Genomic DNA, 14,001 nt, shown 5'->3' on the forward strand with positions numbered 1-14,001 from the left:
AATTACTATGCACTTAATGAATAGATATTATTAAAATCTGGGCTATAATTGTTGTATTGATGTATAGCAACTTGAAATGCTCCCAAAAATGGCTCCACAGCAGGTAAAAATATAATATAATATAATATTGGTACCTTGGTGTTCATCTGAACAATAGACTGGACTGGACTCATAACTCAGACGCCCTCTACAGAAAAGGGCAGAGCAGGTTGTACCTGCTGCGGAGACTCAGGTCGTTTGGGGTTGAGGGCCCACTCCTGAAGACCTTCTATGACTCTGTGGTGGCTTCTGCTATCTTTTATGGTGTGGTCTGCTGGGGCGGCAGCATCTCTGCTGGGGACAGGAAGAGACTGAACAGGGTGATCCGAAGGGCCAGCTCTGTTCTAGGATGCCCTCTGGACCCAGTGGAGGTGGTGAGTGACAGGAGAACGACGGCTAAGCTGTCATCCCTGTTGGACAACGTCTCCCACCCCATGCAGCAGACTGTGACAGCACTGAGCAGCTCCTTCAGTGGGAGACTGCGGCACCCACGGTGTGGGACGGAGAGATTTCGCAGGTCTTTCCTCCCCACTGCTGTCAGACTCCACAACAAAGACTTTAACTGAACAAACACACACATCCACACATGTGCAATAACACTAAGTGCAATAATCTTTTCTGGCATCGTTGTATTTTTACTCAGTTGTATATAGCATTCGTATTCTATTTTTATCTTATTGTATATTTTTATTCTATTTTATTCTACTGTATATAGTATTTTATTTTATTTTATTCTATTCTGTACAGCTGTGTACTGTATTTATTCTTATTGTATTCTAATTTTTGCGTCATAACTTTTGCACTGTCCACTTCCTGCTGTGACAAAACAAATTTCCCACGTGTGGGACTAATAAAGGTTATCTTATCTTATCTTATCTTATCTTATAAGCTCTGGCGGACTTGGTTCTATGGTAGGTCTTAAAGGGTTAATTACCATTGCCCCTCTTTTTGATATTTCTTTGGCTAAAGCCACTGTTCCAACTGTGTTTGCTGGGTTTGTAGGTGTGAAGTGACCCAACACAACAACATATCGCCACAAAGCTAGGCAATGCCTTTGTCTTCAGGTGATTTGAAATGGTGACATTTTATGTTAATCATATTTGACTTTGTTTCTTATATTGCCAGTCATATGTTCGAGGGAAAATAAGTCTTTGTTTGGGTTTGTACTGTTAATTACTATGCAGAGTTGCATAAATGACTGACATTTAAGGTGTGTATTTTATACAAACCAATACCACAAAGCTTGAAAGGAATTCAGGTTCCCCTAATAATCTTCCTGCAAAGTTTAAGTCAGATTTGACAGTGTGGTTTCCGTTGGAACTGACATGTCGTTAATTATTTTGACAAAACACATGGACAAAATTCACAATTAGTTTTTTTTCAAAAACAAATGATAAAAAAAACTTTCCCTGATCTCTGAAGCATTTATTAAAGATTATTTATCCAGTTATTTATGTTAAATAGGCCATTTATCATACTTTCTAAACAGATCTTTAGTTCAAAATTTAGTATAGAGAGCTGGTTCTTGAACCAGGTCAAAACTGGACCAAATCTCACCATGAAGGCACCAAATATGAACATGTTATGCAACTTGTATGATGTTAAAACATGCCTGAAGTTTTTCAAAGATGCTGTTCTGTTGTAACACATCAGGAAGTTGTAGACAGTCTTCTCCAGACATTTTACTATAAAAGGTAACTTTGAGAGTCCTCTGTAATGAGATCATGTTTTTCTGAGTGGTTGCAAACAGGCTTTAAGTATTCTGGGACACATCCAGAGCACAGATTACTGTTAACTCCCACTAAAGATCAGTGACATCAGGGAGGTCACTGATAAAACATAGACAACTCAGTGCCATAGACATGATCCTGCATGATGATCCTGCTGGTGCCACATTAAGCATATATAAACATCCCTAAATCAATAATTATAGCCCAATAAAATGATGTATATGATTAGAAAAAGTGTAAGATTACATGAGTACATTTACTTTAACTACTTTAAATATATATGTATTCAAGCTGTGAACTATTACTCAAAAAGAATTATAATTTTGCACTTTGCTATCCAAACTATCCATCACAAGCTTATGGAGCTCCACTTCCCACATAATAAATCTGCAACAGGATGCAGGGCTGCAAATGAGCACACTTATGAACATTTTAATGATTCAATATTCTGATTTCCTGTGGTCCCCCATGGCTCCCCATTTAAAAAAAATCTCCCAAAATGCCCCTTAGTGATATCCAACACTTCACAGAGAAAATTTGGAGGTATAGCTCATATTAACAGCCCGATGAGTGCTTTAGTCGTGCCACAGTACTTAAAAGCTCGTCCATAGTTGCATTAAAGAAGAGAAAATGATATTGCTGGGGCAGGGCATCAATAAAAGAATCAGGAACTACTATTTAGGATTTCAAGTCATTAATTTTATGCTTAGAAAAGTTTAGAAATTTTAGAATTCCTCAGTCAACCACATAATCTTATTAAAACTTACAGGATTTAAAAGATGGTCCACTGTGTAAAAAAAGGCTCTGGGGCTGTGCTCATTAGTGTGAATTAGAGTAGAGCAATACTTGGCCCCTGCCTTCTTAACCTGTTCAATGAAAGCAAGCATTAATGCTTGATAATGTACTTGAAGATTATAGCGGGAATCTCTTCCAACAAAATGATTAAAAGCAAAAATCTCCAATGTATTTGTTTCATCCCTTCTCGCATTTATGTGGACTGGAATTAATTTGTGCTACACCTTGTTAGAGCATGCAAAACCTGATCCTTCCATAATGCCACACACCCATCAACAAAAGGAAATTAAATCCTTTGTAAATATCAAACTAAGACCTCCCAGTCACAACAAGGACTTTCCTTGATGGCTGTCTCACAAGCATAAGCTATCAAACGAGGCGGGCTGCTTGTTTGGGGGTGGGGTGGGGGGGTTGAAAGGAGGGACTAGGATGAGAGCCAATTTTTCTTAGTGTCAGCGATAAAAATCCATCTGATTGAAATTGCGGGCCATTATGATATGAGAAGTAGAGTGCTAGAGAGATGGGTAGAGACGGGGGAGAACGAGAGAGTGGCTGCACAATTGCTGAGCTGCTCCTTTCTTTTCATTTCCAGATGAAAGCTAATTACGCGGTGTGGCGAGAAGACAGGGCGGCGTGCGCGTCGCAGGAAACGGGGAGCCGAGGTGGTTAATTGGGGTATGTGATTACACAGGGCTGTAGTTAGAGAGAATTAGGCAACAACACACTCGGCAGCACAGCTCATCATGGCGAGAGTGAGAGGAGCGGGCGATGACGCTGATATCCTCCGCACTCACCTTGCCCTCAGCAGACACTCCATGAGGCCTGCAGACTGAGATTTGATTTTTAGATTTAAAAGAAGCCTGTTGGTTATAAAAATTTACTCTTTCGCTTCCATTTTTGGCACGCTGCACTTCTTAGAGGTCATTTGGCAGGGAAAAATCATAAACAGCTTTCTGTATATTTGATGTCTGTAGCTGCTCATGTCTCATGTTAACATTAGTGCAAAAGTATTAAACAAGAAAGCACATACAACAGGTTTACTGTATTCTGTATGAACAGGACAATATGATATGATTGACCATTAAGGTTGTCTGGTAAAATATAAACAGGTTCAACAGTTGACAAACACCTGCAAGGCATGTCAGCAACTCAGTGCCTTTAGGAATTTAGACATGATCAAAGTGACCTGCTGAAGTTTGTAGCGAGCATCAGAATGTGGAAAAATGATGACTTAAATGAAATTGATAGTTAGTATGGTTGCTTGTGCTAGACGGGCTGGTCTAAGTATTTCAGAAACGGCTGATCTACTGGGATTTTTCCACACAAGCAACATTTACAGAAAACTTTCTGAAAAAGTCCAGTAAGCAGCAATTCTCCGGGTGAGGGTGGCAAAACTACTTTGAATTGACAGAACGGCAACTGCAGCTCAAATAACGACTCATTACAACCAAGGTATGGAGAAGAGCATCATGGCAGCAGCAGAAGACCACACCGCTGCCACTCCTAAGACCATGAAGCTGAGGCTGCAGTTCACACAGACTCATCAGAACTGGACAACAGAAGATTGGAGAAATGTTGCCTGTTTGATGAGTCTTCATTTCTGCTGCAACATTCAAATGGCAAAGTCAAAATTTGGTGTAAAAGACATGAAAACATCATCCTGCCTTGTATCAACAATTCAGGCTACTGCTGGTAGTGTAATGGTGTGAGACACTTTTTGACACACTTAGAGCCCTTTAGCAACAGGGTTTAGTTTAACAAAGACTAATTGAGTATTGTTATTGACCATGTCCATCCCTTATGACCACAGTGTACCATCTTCTGTTGGCTGCTTCCAGCAGGAAACACACCATGTCACAAAACTCAAATAATCTCAAACTGATTTCTTGAACATAACAATGAGTTCACTGTAATGGCCTCCACAGTCACCAGATCTCAATCCAAAAGAACACCTTTGGGATGCGCAGCTTATAAATCTGTAGTAACTGTGTGATGCTGTCATGTCATTATGGACCAAATCTCTCAGGAATGTTTCCAGCAACTTCTTGAATTATTGCCATGGAAGATCAGGAGACAAAAAGGGGACTTTGGTCTTGTCTTGGTCTATAGTGGTCGGGAGATTTGGAGTCAACAGTATCCATGACACACAACGTCATGCGCAAAAGCATCAGCTCTAAGAGCCGTGCTTAGAGAGTGCTTTGTAGTAATCAGAGTCGACTCCCATTGAGCGAGAGCCGGCTCCTTACTTAATTTCCTTTTGCTGCTCAGCTCTCACACAGTGGCTCAGCTATGCGCCAATCCCTCCATATTGTGGCCAATCACATGTGAGGATATAAGATAATATCATTATGTGAAAAAACAGAGAGGGTGAGAGACGCGACAGTCAAGTGGAGCGTGCGTCTGTCCTCTCAGTAAGCGAGTGAGACAGTAGACAGCGGTGCGGAGGGCTGTGTGAGTGCATCGCAAAAACATATAAATATGCCTGACACCCGTAAACGAAGCAGCATCTGGCTGCAGTTTAAAGACTTTTTTTGTCTCTGTCTCGACTTTGTCTCGATACCCTTTGGTCTCGGTTTAGGCGGTCTTGACTACAAGTCTAGTATCAACCCAGTACTAGACATCTCATAGCCAGTAAGTGCATAAAGGGAAACTTGTATTCCATTAATGACTGAAAGCAAACTGGCTAAAAGTCCTAGCAGAGGATGGTTTCGATCCATCGACCTCTGGGTTATGGGCCCAGCACGCTTCCGCTGCGCCACTCTGCTGGAAATCACCCCAGATGGGACTCGAACCCACAATCCCTGGCTTAAATTCAAATTCAAATTCAAATTCAAATTTTATTTGTCACGTACACAGTCATACACAGTACGATATGTAGTGAAATGCTTGGACAACTGCTCGTGACCTAAAGAAAACAAAAAAGGAAAAGGCTATGAATAAGATAGGAAATAAATATGAAAAATTAAAAAGGGTAAATTTAACTAGGAAGGAATAGAATATAAATTAAGGTTAAAAATGAAATAACTGTACAACACAAATTAGAATGAAGGGTAAATTTAACTGGGAAGAATAAGATAAAATATATAAATTAAAGTTGAAAATAAAATAACTGTACAACAAAATACACAATACACAATATAGAACTATATAAGAATGTATGAAGAAATCTAAATATAAATAAATATATACACAATAACAGCAGCTGTACAAGTATTAACCGGAAATGAAGAATATAGTGACCAGTGTTGTGCAAAACCAAAGTCCAGAAAGTCCAGTGTGTGTGTAAGAACTGTATGTGTGGGTCAGTACTGTGTGGTGGTGTGATTGAGAGACCATATCGCCTGCGGGAAGAAGCTCCTCCTCAGTCTCTCTGTGTTGGTCTTCAGGGAGCGGAATCGCTTTCCTGACCTCAACAGAGAGAACAGTCTGTTGTTGGGATGGCTGAGGTCCTTCACGATCTTCCTGGCCTTGGTCCGGCACCGCCTGCTGTAGATTGAGTGCAGGTCAGGGAGCTCGGAGCGGATGGTGCGCTCAGCTGACCGCACAACCCTCTGTAGAGCTCGTCTGTCCTGCATGGTGCTGTTCCCGAACCAGGTTAAGATGTTTCCCGCCAGGATGCTCTCTATGGTGCACGAGTAAAAGTTCCTGAGCACCTTGGAGGGCAGTTGGAAGTCTCTCAAGCGTCTGAGGTGGTAGAGACGCTGTCGGGCCTTTTTCACCACGGTGTTGATGTGACAGGACCATGACAGGTCCTGCGTGATGTGAACTCCGAGGTATTTGAAGCTGTCCACTCTCTCCACTGGGCACTCGTTGATGACAGGGGTCTGGTAGTTCCTCTCCTGCTTAGTGCTGAAGTCCACTATCAGCTCCTTTGTCTTACTGACGTTTAGAAGGAGGTTGTTCCTCTGGCACCAGTTCTCCAGATTCCTAATCTCCTTCAGGTAGGCCGTCTCGTTGTTATCAGAGATCAGGCCCACCACGACGGTGTCGTCAGCAAACTTGATGATGGTGGTGGAGCTGGTAGTGGCCACACAGTCATATGTGTACAAAGAGTACAGCAGGGGGCTCAGAACACACCCCTGGGGGGCTCCAGTGCTGAGAGTGGTGGAGGCTGAGACATGTCCGCCCATCCTTACTGCCTGTGGTCTGCCAGTTAGGAAGTTGGAGATCCACTGACACATAGATGAGCTGAGTCCCAGATGCTCCAGCTTGGTGGTGAGTGTGGAGGGAATTATGGTGTTAAATGCAGAGCTGTAGTCTATGAAGAGCATTTTAACATAATTCCCCCTTCTAGTGTCCAAGTGAGTGAGTGATGTGTGGAGGAGATGAGAGATGGCATCGTCTGTGGAACGATTTGGACGGTAAACGAACTGTAGTGGGTCCAGTGTGTCTGGTAGTGAAGAAATGATGAAGTCTCTGACCAGGCGTTCAAAGCACTTCATCACTACTGAGGTGAGGGCTACAGGGCGATAGTCATTGAGAGAAGCAGGGTGGGGTTTCTTCGGGACAGGAACAATGATGGACTCTTTGAAGCATGTGGGGATCACCGACTGAGATAAAGAGATGTTGAATATCTCAGTGAACACAGGAGCTAGCTGGTATGCGCAGTCTCTTAGGATACGACCTGGGATGCCGTCTGGTCCTGCTGCTTTCCTGGTGTTCACTCTCTTGAAGGCTCTCCTTACTTCATGCTCGGAGATGACGAGCACGTTTCCGGTGCTGGCAGTATCTTCCTGTCTGCAGCCGTTAGCGCCGCTAACACTAGCATTGTTGGAGACCTTAGCTGCAGCCTCGAAGCGAGCATAGAAAGTGTTCAGCTCGTCTGCCAGAGTCACGGCCGCGTTCGTCATACCGGTTGTTGGTGCTTTATAGTCCGTTATTGTCCTTAGTCCCCGCCACAGGCTCCTAGAGTCACTCTGTTGGAGTTGTGACTCTAGTTTCCTCCCGTAGCGCTGCTTCGCCTCTTTCACCGCCCTCCGCACGTTATATGACGCGGCTTTGTACGGGTCCATGTCCCCCGTCATGAGTCCCGTGTTGTAGGCAGCGGTGCGGGATCTCAGAGCGTCGCGGATGGTTTTATCCACCCACGGCTTCTGGTTGGGAAACGTTGTGATAGTCTTTGTCTCCACGGTATCATCCGCTAGTTTCCCGATGAATCCCACAACACGTTGACGTCATCGTCGGAGCTGTTTCTGAACATGCCCCAGTCTGCGTCATCGAGTGCGTCCTGTAACGCGGCCACCGATTGATCCGTCCAGCGCGCGACCTTCCTCTGAACCGGAACTTCCTGTTTCAGCCTTTGTTTGTATTTTGGGATGAGGAAGATGGCGGCGTGATCAGATTTGCCAAACGGGGGGCGGGATTGTGCCTTGTAGCCGTCCTTGACCGTAGTGTAGCAGTGGTCCAGTGTCCTTTCACCCCTGGTGGGGCAGGTGATGTGTTGATAAAAGTTCGGCGCTGCGCGTTTGAGGTTGGCGCTATTAAAGTCCCCCGTCACAATAAGCGCAGCGTCCCGGTGTTGTGTCTGGTGCTGTGTGAGTGCCTCATGCAGCTCGCATAAGGCGGTGACCGTGTCCGCTTGTGGTGGAATATAAACGGCACTTACAATGACCGATGTAAATTCCCGAGGTAGATAAAAAGGACGACACATGATGGACAGTAGTTCCAGATTTGGTGTGCAGGAGCGTGTGAGAGGAACAACGTTCGCACTGTTGCACCAGTTGTTGTTCACCATTAAACACACGCCGCCTCCCCTTGACTTCCCCGAGTCCCGTGTCCTGTCCATGCGGTGAACCGAGAAGAACTCGGCCGGCTGGATGGCGTGGTCCGGCACCGCTGGGTTCAGCCATGTCTCGGTGAAGCAGAGGAGATTGCAGTCCCGAATGTCTCTCTGGAACTTTATCCTGGCCCTGAGGTCGTCAAGCTTGTTCTCCAGTGACTGGACGTTGGCGAGCAGGATGCTAGGCAGAGGTGTGCGGTGTGCACGAGCTCTCAGCCTGTTCCTGACGCCGGCTCGCTTCCCTCTAGGCCGCCGCCGCTTCCCTTTGTTCTCCCTCGAGATCTCACTCGGCCAGCTCGGATCCGGAGTTAAAAACTTCGAATTGTGAGTACATTGTATACCAATAGAAACAAGAGTGTCACTGTCATACCTAATGTACCCAATGGTGATGATTTTGCCGATTTAGAAACGCTGAAAACTAACTTAAAAAACAAAGACAAAGAAAAAGTGGTCGGAGCAGTCGTGACGGCAGCCGACCTCACCGGCGCCATCTTAGGAGGCCAGTGCCTTATCCATTAGGCCACTGGGGCTGCACGCAATGAGACTTAACATGATGGATATTGTGTAGTGTACAGCTGGTACATCGTAGCTTTTGTATTTAAATAGCAGCTTGAGGTTCGTATCTTGCCAGCCTGTTTGGCATGAAGACTGGAGTAGCCAGGGACCAAACAACCAACCTTCTGAGTAGTAGGTGACATGTTCTACCTCCTGACCTATAGCCACAGAGCTGCAGTGTGTGATGCTATCACGTCAATATGGACCAAAAACCAACAAATGTTTGTAGCACCTTGATGAATGTGTGCCATGAAAAAGTAAGGCTGTTCTGAAGGCAAAACTGGTCCAAACTAGTCTTGTACCTAATGAAATGGCCTTGATGTTTTTTCCCCTTGACACAACTGTTAAACCTCATCATACAGAATTTGTATTGGAAATGAGACACAACTGTACCTTTACTTTTATATGGTCGGCTCAGCTGTAGCAGAAAATGACCTACAGCATGAACCCTCTCACTGTGAGCACTATTGATGACACTTCAACGACCTGCACTCTAAATTTCACAACATTATCTCTCTGTTAGATGGTCTTTATTGATCAGCACATTATTCAGAGTGTCTCCCTCCCAGTGCACGTACACTCTTTACTTTTTTATCTTCAAGAACAAAAGAACTGGCCATGAAAAGACATTGGAAAAGTGAGTTAAAGGCTGTTACCACTCTGCTACAAAAATAAAGGGAGCATTTGACTGGGTGTCACTGGTTATAAACACAAAGGTCCTGAAAAGACATAATTATGGGAGCTGAAAAGAGGGAATTGTAACAGTAGGAACATCTGTCTTCCTATGGCATTATCTCTTACCTTCACAAGCTTTCTCTGGCATCATTCAGCTCGGGTCAATACATTTCACCTGTGAATGTCTTAGGAAGGGTCCATGTGTAAGTGAAAGGGTAGACCATCCTTCATCGTGAAAACAATAAAACTGGAGCTGCAGCCTCCAAAATAAAGACTGGTCACTAATTTTTACTGCCAGTTGTTACATTATGTGAAACAAACTTTAATGCTATGACAATTGTCAGATATAACAGCCTAGTAAAATTGGTCTATAGTGCCACAAATGTCATTATTTTGTAATCTGTGTCAGTGAAGCAGGAATAACACGGGTTAAAAACTAGAGAGATTGAAAGAATCAGTGAAAGAGGTGCCTTATGTGCCATCATGGTTGATCCATTCATGAAAGAAAGTGTCTAAGACCTCAGAAACACAGGCGTAGAGATCGGCCAGGGACCCCAGACACTGACCAGTGTAATCTGTGACCAACTGGTGAGTGGTTCCTGGCTATTTGCTATTACTTACTAGGGTGAAATTGGTCATGAAGGCATATACAGTGCTGCTTTAAATTCCTGGCGATTGCTTTGATTGCCAGCAGCTTCTATGTAAACACCTGCAAACCACTCATTAATCGACAGTGAACTTGCAAAAAGTCCAATATGGGCATTTGCTCTCTATGAATACATTTTTCTAGCAGGGGGAGATGTTGCTGTCCTGCTTTTCACCTAGCTTGAAACCATGCTAATTTAATAATACAATCAAAGTTACGCTAGCATGTAGTAAGCAGTTTTAACTCAGGCTGGCATGGACTGTAAGGTTTAGAGTCAAAGTCTGGGTTGATCCCTTTATTGCAGTCTTTTCACAGTTCCTGTTGTCCCTCTGCCATCTTTAAAAATGTCCCTATAAACAGGATTTCTAGCACTTCTTTAAATTCCTGTATGCTACATGCTAGCTTGTATGCATGGAATGATTTGCTAGCCTATATAATTTGTATAAACTGATAAGAAACTTTAATTGATATTCATATTCAGTCAGAGCTTCCTCATCTAGCGAGGTCTCTTAGTTGACAGTATTTCTGGGTGTAATCAATCATCCTGAATTTTAGGTTTGTGTGTGATAGAGAAAGTGTTCCTGAAAAGGGGAGCATTGTACAAAAAAAGCATCAAAAACAGCTACAAGTTTTAAACACCTGCCTCTCTGGAGAAATTGCTTTGGCCAAAACGTGTAGCACGGCCACAACAGGATGAGGTTAATTACCCTGAAAGCCCTTTTTGTGGCGTCTATGCATGTGCGATCCCTGCATGAATATGAATCCTCACCACTCAAGCACTCTTCTGCTCAGTTTTTGTTTTTCTCTGTGATGACCTGGCCGCTCATTTTCCCAGAGGACCTGTTGTGTCCGGTAAGCCCCCTTGACCAGCGGCGATGACCTCTCGTATCAAAGCTGCATGTGTAGAAGAAGTAGCTCACATCAAAGGTGGCGAGCCTACCAAAATAAACCGAGTGTTGTCGCCAGACTTCGGTCCGCCTTTGAACCTCCCCCACCCCCGATCTGCTTGACAAAGCTTCAATTAGCCGACATCAGACCACACGCAGGAAGCGGTGGTTCCTCCTCCTTCCATCTCTCATTGCGAGCCCTTCTTGATTCATGGACGCTTTGTTTTTGGTGAATAATTCCTGCCTAGTCAGCTGCTCTTATTGTTAATCAATCTTAACCACCCACACGGCGATGAAGGTAACTCAGAGATGAGAGCAAACAGAGGCATATTAGAGGCAGAGGTGTATGTTTGAAGGGGCGTTTGACATGGAACTGGAGTTATTGGTTATTTTAAAGGTTATTTCTGTGTTACCTGACAGCATTTAGGTGTGACAGGAACCGAGGGGAAGCAAGCAATAGGAGGGATCATGTCAGGTTCAACGCGCTGCTGATCTCCAACACAAGAAAACTTTGTTTTAAGGGGATTTGCTCGGGTTGTGAACTCCAAACAACAGAAAACAAGACTAAAATGTCCCAAAGCAAATGTCTTCTCAAAGTCTTTGTGGCCTCTGTGGTTTGTGTAAACACAGGCAGCATGGAGCAAATGTAGAGCATGTACAAAATAACTGCAGCTATGTGGCTGCAAAAATCATACCCTTTGCATATTCCTGTACGATGTTGAAGCACACACAAAAAAAAACAAAGCATAGTTTTTCAAACATCTACTCTTAGGAGTTGCTCTGGTTGCTAAAAAATACATGCAGTTGCAGAAATGTCTACAAAAAATGACCCTCAACTCTGTCAGTAAAGTTTAGTTGCTAGTTTCAGGTCACTTTGAAGAAAACATGATGCTCAATTAGTACATTTTGGTCATTATTACAATCAGAAAGTAGGAATATTCACAGTATCACTTAAAAATCCAACTTGGTATATAAATCCGTTCATGTATGTCCACGCTTTTAAAAAGCAGTAATGAACAGAGGCCGAAGTTGTTTGACAAACACATATTATTGTTTAATTAAACCTGTGAATCTAAAAAAATGCATGACTGAAAAAGTCACTGATAAGCAGTGAACACAGACAGATAAGAAATTGATAAATAAATAAATAAATAAATATAATGGTAAAAATGTGGAACAGTTTACTAAAAGTAACAGCTGATGGTGTTTTCTAAGAGTAAGAAAAGAAGAACTTGAAATTATTTGCTAATCTGTTAATAAAATAAAATAAAATATTAGCTGTAAAGGATAAAAATTAATATAACTCTCACAAAAGATTTTTTTATGTTGGTGAGATTTATTATTAAAACCACTTCTATTACACACAAATCTTTACACAAAATATGAAAAAGGTCAGGTTTAAAGGCAAAAACGCCAAAACCTTATTTATCCCCTTTAAATTATGGGAACAATCCTGCTCAATATCCTACCACAGCTTAGCTGTTAAAACTGGTCGCTGAGCGTAATGAAGATGCCAGATAAACTGCTCAAAATCAAGGGAGCACTTGATCAGTGCAGTAAAACACAAAGTCCTTTAAACTTCAGGGATATCAGTCTGTTCAGTTAGAAAGCAGAATCCACTGTGAATCCATATCAGCTGCTTTGGTGCAAATCAAAGAGACAACAGGTGCACTGAAGAGCCAACAACAGCACAAAGAGAATGGTTTAGCAGGTGGTGCCCACAGATCATCGGTCTCTCCTTATTCTTTTTGACAGATTTTTCTCTAGTTTGGTTTTTCTTAGTTTCTTGGTACCTGCTGACAGGATGAACTTAAATTTGGGTTCATAAGTAACTAAATGCAGTAAACAAATAGCTAAAACTGTAAGCTGTGGATAAGTAGCTCAGATAGTCCCTGAAAGCAGTCCAAATCCAATCAAAATCAGTTCAGATGTGAACACGAACGCCGATGTTGACAAAGATGGTTCTGAATCCATCTACCAATTGAAAGAACATAGACATTTGCTATATTTTTTACATGGTGCTGAGCTGAAAATGTAGACAGAAAAAGTAACAACACACTTTTAATAAAGCCAGGTTGCATTTTTTGGGGACCTTATATCTTTGTGGCGTCATGAGAAAAGCAGCCACTAGATGTCACTCTAAGATGTGATAAAAATCTAAAGCGCTGCCTGCTGTAAAAGCGCAGCCTCCAGAACTGGGACAAAAAAAGCACCTTATTTGTCTCTAATGAAATACCAGCATGTTTTGGTAGTAAAAAAAATAATAATCAAACCTTAATAAGCAGTCGAATTTAAGAGAGTAACCTCTGATTGGAAGCATGTGATACTAAAAAACACATAAAGGCTGGGGGGGGGGGGGGTTCACAGACATGAGTGCAAAAGGAATGAAAAAGTGCCTAAATTAGGAACAAAAATGTCTTCAAACTTGCAAAAAAATTTTATTAAATGGTTAAATAACATTAGGTTTAATGTGAAAATCTTACCATGCAAACTACTGAAGGAAATGAGATAAGAAAAGTAAATAATCTTCTGTTATTGCAGCATTCCCAGATGCACAATTTTTTTCACTCACTTTCTAAACTGCACATATCTCATTTCTCAATTTGTTCTGGCTAAAAAAGCAGATGCCTTTATTATCCATTTATACCCCGAACCACCTAGTTCCCACAGTAAGCCACCTCTCCTCAACAGATTGCCATTCAACCTAATTTATGCAGGGTAACCTTTTGTAAAATGTCCATATGCTTGATATGCCTCTCCTCGCACGGGCGTGCGCTAAGCAGCTCACTGTAAACACAGATGGACCCAACTGCTGCAGAAATAGAGGTGAACATCTGTATGGAGGAGATCTAATGTACCCTATTGCTATTATACTGCTGTCCCATATGGAAACAA

At 42.7% G+C, this 14,001-nt stretch overlaps 1 non-coding gene across 1 annotated transcript; it reads right to left on the reverse strand.

Moving 5' to 3' along the window:
- Positions 1-5,257: 5,257 nt before the first annotated feature.
- On the reverse strand, positions 5,258-5,329 carry trnam-cau (transfer RNA methionine (anticodon CAU)). Its single transcript has one exon. It is a non-coding gene; the product is annotated as a tRNA-Met (tRNA).
- Between the last annotated feature and the right edge of the window lie 8,672 nt (positions 5,330-14,001).

Source organism: Mchenga conophoros, linkage group LG23, assembly GCF_057382185.1.
Source record: "Mchenga conophoros isolate Kocher_MC1m ecotype Shallow Benthic linkage group LG23, M_conophoros_male_GT1.1, whole genome shotgun sequence".
Taxonomy (NCBI): domain Eukaryota; kingdom Metazoa; phylum Chordata; class Actinopteri; order Cichliformes; family Cichlidae; genus Mchenga; species Mchenga conophoros.